Raw genomic sequence first — 7,732 nt, 5'->3', positions numbered from 1 at the left:
ACAGCCAGTTAGCATCATCAGGGATAATTATATCATGCAACCAATTAATAAAATTATCTCTAGCTGGGTTTTGACAGGGTCCATAGACTGAAACTAGAGTCCAGGTTTGGGAGTTATGAACAGACTTGAACTCCACCATAATACCAAAACTATTGGACTCAATTAACTTTCCAGCAAACAAAGCAGTATTCCATACGAGTAACAACCCACCCGAAGCTCCAGACGAAGGCACATGGATAAACTGATCAAAACATCATGGACAACACTTACGGATGAAACGCTGATCAATGACCTCACATTTTGTTTCTTGGAGGCAAGCAATGGAACAAGCACTTTCATCGATTTTCTGACGAACTGCACGCTTTCTGTCATCTGAATTCAGACCTCGCACATTCCAACAAAGAACTTTCCAATCTCTAACATCATTCTGATTCATTACAGACCATAATAAAGTAACGGCAAAAGACTGTCACATAATGACAGTACCAGTTTAGCCAAGGGATAACATAAAAGTTCAGACAAAGCCTAAAAGATAAGTGCAGATAAATGGTTTTCACAAGGGTTAACCATAAACCCCACCAAATGAAACGGTCAGCTATCATTGGAACTAGGAGGAGCAGAAGACTTGTAAGAAGAAGCCTCAAGCTTCTCCTTAGTGAGATTCTCCGGCCCAATGCCGAGGCGAAGGCCAACCTTCTACAGCACATTGATTGGCGTGGGCGGCGGCACAGTAGGTTGATCTGCATCGTGAGGAGGAGCCCGTGGTAGTTCGCCATCCACAGTAACCTTGCGCTTCTTCTAAGGCTTTGCTGCAGGTTTCTTCATAGGGGACTTGGCTGGAGTAGAATGCCTGAAGCCATCACGTAGGGCTGAGAGCCTGGCACTGCGCCTAACCCCAGATTCAACAATCACAGACTTTGGTTTACGAGCACGAGCTGGACACTGACTTGGGGCTGCAGAGAAATTGAAGGCATACATCTCAACAGCAGACAAAGCTGGATCAACCATGGCACAATCCTCAGCAACATTGTCAAAACAAAGTGCACGAGCAACAGGAGGCTTCCTTGGAATATTCACCATCCGACGAATAGGTGAAGGATGAAAAACCAGCTTGTTCTTCATAGCAGAGTAAGAGAAAGATACCTCCCAAGAGCGCTTAGACAGTAGAACTGGTTTAAAAGGACTGTAGAACTGTAACCCTCGAGGAATGTGCATTGTATCAAAGACTGGCATCATACGCTGAAAAGATCTTGTCCATTGCATTACCGGAGGAAGCTCTGGTCTAAAAACTGTCAGAACTTGACCAATAACAACATGAGGCTGGATCAGAGGAGGCACATAGGCTGCCACAACACCTTGCTGATTATTGACAGATCCCTCAGCAGAATCAACAGGTCCCGAGTTCTCTAAAACCACTGACTCTTGAGAAGCAGGTATTGCTTCATCCTCATGAATCTCCTCAATAATGACATTGTCATGCTGGTTATGAGGCTGCGGATCATCATTGTGAGCATGAGGGGCCTCATTCCAGCCCAGCTCTGGAAACTCAGGCATGACAAAGTTAACATCATCAAAAGGCATGTTCCCGGGCAGCGGATGAGGGTTTCCATTGAAAGGCATCGGATCTTCATCAGCTGGCATAATGTCAGCAAATTCTGCAGAGAGCACATAGATAGGTGCTGTCCAAGAAAGACGCGTAGCTCCAAAGTCTACATACTCACGATAGACAACATCCCTAGGTACTTGACTAGGGCTTGGGAAAGAAACATAAACAAGAGTCCTGACTAGCCATGGATCATCCTGATGCCAGATATGAAAACGACCAAAGGTGCTAACTGCCTTAGAAGTATGCTGTGTTGTGCGGTAATCCAAAGGAACACCTAACATCATAATCCAGCCCCTACGAAAACCCTGAATAGCTCTGTGATTGATGCCTTGATCATGAGGAACAAACCGAACAAAGTGACCATTGCCAAGATCATAAGGAGGATGATTTATAATGGCATGCCTAGATGCAGGAGATCGGAACTCAAACAAACCAACACCCTCAATCCATTGCTGATCACTAAGGACGTCACGGTGAAGCTGAGTCATCACAAAATCACTAACCAGTTGCCGAAAGTGATGAATCTGTCCAGGTGGCGGCGGAGGCTCAACAAAACCAATGGCAAACTGCTTATGGTGACGGTCCGGCGCAATGGCTGGAGAGTAGAAAGTCTGAGGCACGCGGGTTGGCCCTCCATCAATGAACTCGAACCCCGGTGGAAGGAACTCAAGAGGATCCAGGGGAAAGTTTGCCATGTCTTGCTCTGGTGGAGGTGGAGCAGGTTGGTGGTGCATGGGAAGGGGTGAAGACGTGATGGGACTCGTCTGCACCGGCGCGTGGGTCGTCTCTATACCCGAGGAGTCCCTAGGCGATGGAGTAGGAGGCTGACTCGTGGCGGGCATGGGAATCAACAGTGGAGATTTTTCTGGATTTTGTTTCGTGTGTTTAACTCTCCAAACATAACCATTATCCTGGGCCCAATTAATGCAATCCCGACGACGATGACCATAACGTGAGCAAGCCAGGCAAACAGGACAAGAGACCGACAAGTGGCCCCGCTGGTGACAGTTGGAACAAGTTAGAACACGGTCCACCATGTCATTGACCATCTCATCAAACAAATCAATAGCTTCCTGAGTAGACGGGATATCCATTGGCTGGGTGGTGGGCTGTAGCCCGTCATGGAGGGCTGGCCCAACATGGGATGCAGGAGAAACGAGAGCAGATGAGAACAAACTAACAGCCTCAGGTGAATTCTGTTGAATCCGCGGCGGGTCAACAGAACCGAAAACAATCGACGGAGAAGCAACAGTCCACTGGAGATTCGCCGGCAGCGATGGTCGAATGATCAAACGCTCATTTGCCGAGACAACATATCCAGCATCAGAAATTGTATCAATACAATCCTGCGTGGCCGGATATCTATAACCCTTGCATGCATCATAGCTTTGGAATGTTGCAAAAGAAATTTTCTTTTGCACAGAACCAGAAGATCTAAAAGAGGACTTAGACGGTGGTTTATGCATAGCGATCATCCCAAGCGCCGCCCGTCTCTTAGATGGACTAACTAAGATCCATTCCGCATCACTTTGCAACTTCCAAAGTTTAAACTCGCGAACCCAATTTGGTCCTCCAAGGCCCCAAAGATTAAAATAACATTTGAATTGTGGGCAAGCAAAAGATCGAAGATCAAAAATAAAGAAACCAACTTGCTTGGAAGAAACGTTGAAGGAATAAACCTTGTCACGTAAACATGAGACACCCAACTCGATCGCAGATCCACCAACAGCAGCCTGCAGAGCCGCCACCACAGAATGATCATCAAGCCTGAAAACATGACGGCTAAAGGACACCACCAACGTGAAGTGACCTGTGTCCTCCGTAGGGTGGACCGAAAAACCAGTAGATCTGAAAACTTTATCCGCAAACTCCAAACCCTTGGAGAAGTCCAAGCCAAGGGTTGATCCCGATGAGAAAACCATGACCCCTGAGTGAGGGGGAGACGCCAGAGAGATTGGTAGGGAAAGATTAGGGTTTTAGTGGTGGTGGGAGGAGATCGCCGGAGGTGGCGTGGGAGGTGGGAGGTGGGAGGTGGGAGACGCCATCTTTCCTCGAACACTTAACAGCATGCAACAACAATGATAAGTACACAAGCAAGCAAGAGATATATCACAAATAAGCTTGCACAAGTAAAGGCACGAGATAACCAAGAGTGGAGCCGGTGGAGACGAGGATGTGTTACCGAAGTTCCTTCCCTTTGAAGGGAAGTACGTCTCCATTGGAGCGGTGTGGAGGCACAATGCTCCCCAAGATGCCACTAGGGCCACCGTATTCTCCTCACGCCCTCACACAATGCGAGATGCCGTGATTCCACTATTGGTGCCCTTGGAGGCGGCGACCGAACCTTTACAAACAAGGTTGGGGCAATCTCCATAACTTAATTGGAGGCTCCCAATGACACCATGAAGCTTCACCACAATGGACTATGGCTCCACGGGGACCTCAACCGTCTAGGATGCTCAAACACCCAAGAGTAACAAGATCCGCAAGGGATTAGTGGGGGGAATCAAATTTCTCTTGGTGGAAGTGTAGACCGGGGCCTTCTCAACCACTCCCGAGCAAATCAACAAGTTTGATTGGCTAGGGAGTGAGATCGGGCAAAAATGGAGCTTGGAGCAACAATGGAGCTTAGGGTTGGAAGAGGTAGTCAACTAGAGGAAGAAGACACCCCTTATATAGTTGTGGACAACATCGAACCGTTATCCACCTAACCAGTCCGCGACATGCGGTACTACTACCCCTAACCAGCGGTACTACTGTAAGGCCATCACTACTAGGAAAAGGGCTATAGATGGAAATGACACTAATGGCGCATCAGACATGTGGTGCGCCATTAGTATATACTAATGGCGCACCATGTGGAGATGTGCCATTAGTGTGGAAGACACTAATGGCACATCAGGCACACGGTGCACCACTAGTAACAAAATGTTTTTTTCATTTTTTCAAACATACTAATGGCGCATCCGGGCAGAGTGCGCCATTAGTAGTTAGAACTACTAATGGCGCACCATCCATAGAGTGCGCCACTACTGTATTTTTTTAACTTTTTTGCAAAACTACTAATGGCGCACCGTTGCATAGTGCGCCATTACTAGTTTAAACTAGTAATGGCGCACTGTGGCATGGTGCGCCATTAGTATAAAAATAATAAAAACATTCTAATAAAAAAATAATAAAAAAACATTCTAATGGCGCACCGCTCGGGGGTGCGCCATTAGTAATCTTCCCCCTAGCTCCAACTTGCCCGACCCCTTCGTCCTTCCCTCTCGCCAGATCCAGTCCCCCCCCCGGTGCTGACCCGACCCACGGCGCCGCCGCCCCTACGTGTGCCGCCGCCCCCGCGCCCCCACCACTACAGCTCCACCATCGCCGACGCCTTCGCGACCTCGCCGTCGCCGACAGCCTCCCCGCGTCGGCCCCTCACCGTCTTCCTCTTTGACTACGAGGACCCGGACGAGCTCGGACGCCCTCGAGCCATCCCTTCGACGCCACCGCCGCCGCCGACCCCGAACCCAACCCCGACCCAGACCCCTCCGGCGACCGGCCGCGCCCGCCCAGGTACCTCTCCTCCTTCCTCCTTCCTCCCTCTCCATCCTTCCTCCCCATTCCATCCCTCCCTCCCCTCGACCGTGTCTTGTGTCTCAACACTTCAGGTTTGTGCACTAGGTTTAGACAGACAGTAATGCCTAGGTTCAATTAGGTTCAGTAGTGCCATTTGTTCATAGGTTCAATTAGGTTCAATTAGGTTTGTGCACTAGGTTTAGATAGACAATAATGCCTAGGTTCAATTAGGTTTAGATAGACAGACAGTACTGACTATGTTCCTAGGTTTAGACAGACAATGTCTTTCATGCCATTTGTTCAACATCAGACAACATTTGTCATTTGCCACATGTTCAGTTCAGTAGAGATGCAATGCTAGTAATTTGTTCCTTTTCTTCTAAAATTGACATATGGAAGTAATCTGTTAATCTGAATTTTGTTACTGATGATGACATGCGATTTGTGCACTGTAGTTTGTTAATCTGGACAACTCAGTAGCTAATGCATTCAGTTAACCAAAGTTTAGTTCTTGTGTATTATAATTTGTTAATCTGTTACTCCATTTGTTACTGAATTTTTCTCTTGGGGTTTAGTAGTGAGATAGAACATGCATGGTCCATCATCCAGTTGGAGTATTGCCTAGGTTCAATTAGGTTCAGTAGTGCTACTAGGTTTAATATCGTTGCTCCTGTGCTATACTTTGACAGCCTGGAGTGCATTAGGGAGTAGTAGCCAATTAGGTTCAGCAGTTAATTGATGGTTTGATACATGATACATTTCATGCACAGGGTGCTAGAGCTGCACTTAACTTGCTAAAATCATCCCCTTGTTCTTACTGGTTATAGAAATTCATTGCTTGTCCTATGTTTTCTGTCAGGGTATTGTTTAGGAAGCTTGCTTGAGTTTGTGTCCTTTAATTTGTAAATCTGTAGTTCTAGCCACATTTAGGATAAGTTGTTGTATATACTGCCATAAAGTTCAGCAATAACAGGGCATCAACAGTGCTACTCTAGTATCTAGTTGGGGAGGGACAAATGGACATGGAATTACTTGTGATGCCTCTGAATTACTTATGATCACATTGAGAAACACTTGTAAAGATGATGATCATCTTTTATAGAAAACAATTTCTGTAAACACGTTAGTAACTTTGCTAGTTTGCTGGGTTTTGTCTCCGACCATCGTGTCGTGATGAATTTGCAGGTACCCCGAGAGGCCCTTGAGCTTGCTGGAATGTCGATTAACTTCTGTTCCGGCAAATTTGGGTACTCCATATGTCCTATTTTCAGCAAAGGTCATGCTAAAATTTTCCGTGAATTTTAGCATGACTTTGCTAAAAATAGGACATATGGGGTACTTGTGACTAATGTTGATTATCTTCTGCTCAAAATTTATGCTTCTATAATGTTGTAAGGGTACTAATTGGTCTCTTCTGCTGCTTATCAGAGATGGGGGGAAGCAGCCACCGCCGCTCTGCCTCACCAGAGTACGAGTTGGATGCTTTCGAGTTCTTCGCTATCATACTTTCTTCTTCAGTATCAGCCACGAGGCAGGTATATAAAACGAGAGATCTCCCCTTCACCCATCTCATTATGATAACTCTGTTGTTTGCTACATCACTCCTTGTCCCAAATTGCAGAGGCTGCCTAACGCTTTTATGAAGATGCTGGGTGAAGATCTGCCAGATAATGTGAAGCTCCGACAGGCCGGCAGCGGGGTTCGCAGGCTGTGGGACGTGGAGTTGGTGATCGAGGAGGGCCACATGTACCTGTGTCGTGGCTGGAAGAAGTTCTACAGTGCCTACGACCTGAGGACCGGGTACTTTGTTCTCTTGAGGTACGATGATGACGCCACAATGCTCATCGTGAAGGTTTTCAACAAGACTATGTGTCGCATGTGCTACGCTGAAGACGAAGATGCTAGTGCGTTCTGCCTCTTCTTATTCCTCCATATTTGGCTTTGTCTCGCATCGATTGTTAATGGTCATTGTTGCATTTGGACAGGCAATGGGAGCAGCAGCAGCGACACTGGCTACATCCAAAGCAGCAGCGATTATGGCTGTAGCAAAAGCAACAACGATTCTGGCCTTAGCGAAAGCAGCAGCAATTCTAGCAGCAGCGAAGACAACAAGAAGGATGATTCGGACTGGAGTGGGGGAGAAGAGGAGCAGAGTGGGGATGAGGAGCTGCAGGATGACGATGGGCATCAGGCTGAGGATGACCTAGCGCTGGTGGTGGCTGACCAAGGGCAAGAGATGGTGGTGGCTGACCAGGTGCAAGAGATGGTGGTGGCTGACCATGGGCAAGAGATGGTGGTGGCTGACCATGGGCAAGAGATGGTGGTGGTTGAGGGTGGCCTCGCGATGGTAGTGGTGCCTGACAATTACCACGCACCGGTGGTGGCGTCGGCGATCCCATAGCTGGGCGACATGACCACGCCAATTGTGGTAGAAGACTACATCCCACAGCTGTCTCCACCGCCTCGCCGCTCTTGGGCATCAGGCTGAGGAAGGAGAAGGATAAGAACAATGAGAACTGAACTATGTCAGGTATGTCAGATCTCCAAAATGATATATATATA

This window comes from Triticum dicoccoides, chromosome 6A, assembly GCF_002162155.2.
Source record: "Triticum dicoccoides isolate Atlit2015 ecotype Zavitan chromosome 6A, WEW_v2.0, whole genome shotgun sequence".
Taxonomy (NCBI): domain Eukaryota; kingdom Viridiplantae; phylum Streptophyta; class Magnoliopsida; order Poales; family Poaceae; genus Triticum; species Triticum dicoccoides.
The sequence above is the reverse complement of the archived record's forward strand: the minus strand, read 5'-3'. Positions refer to the sequence as shown.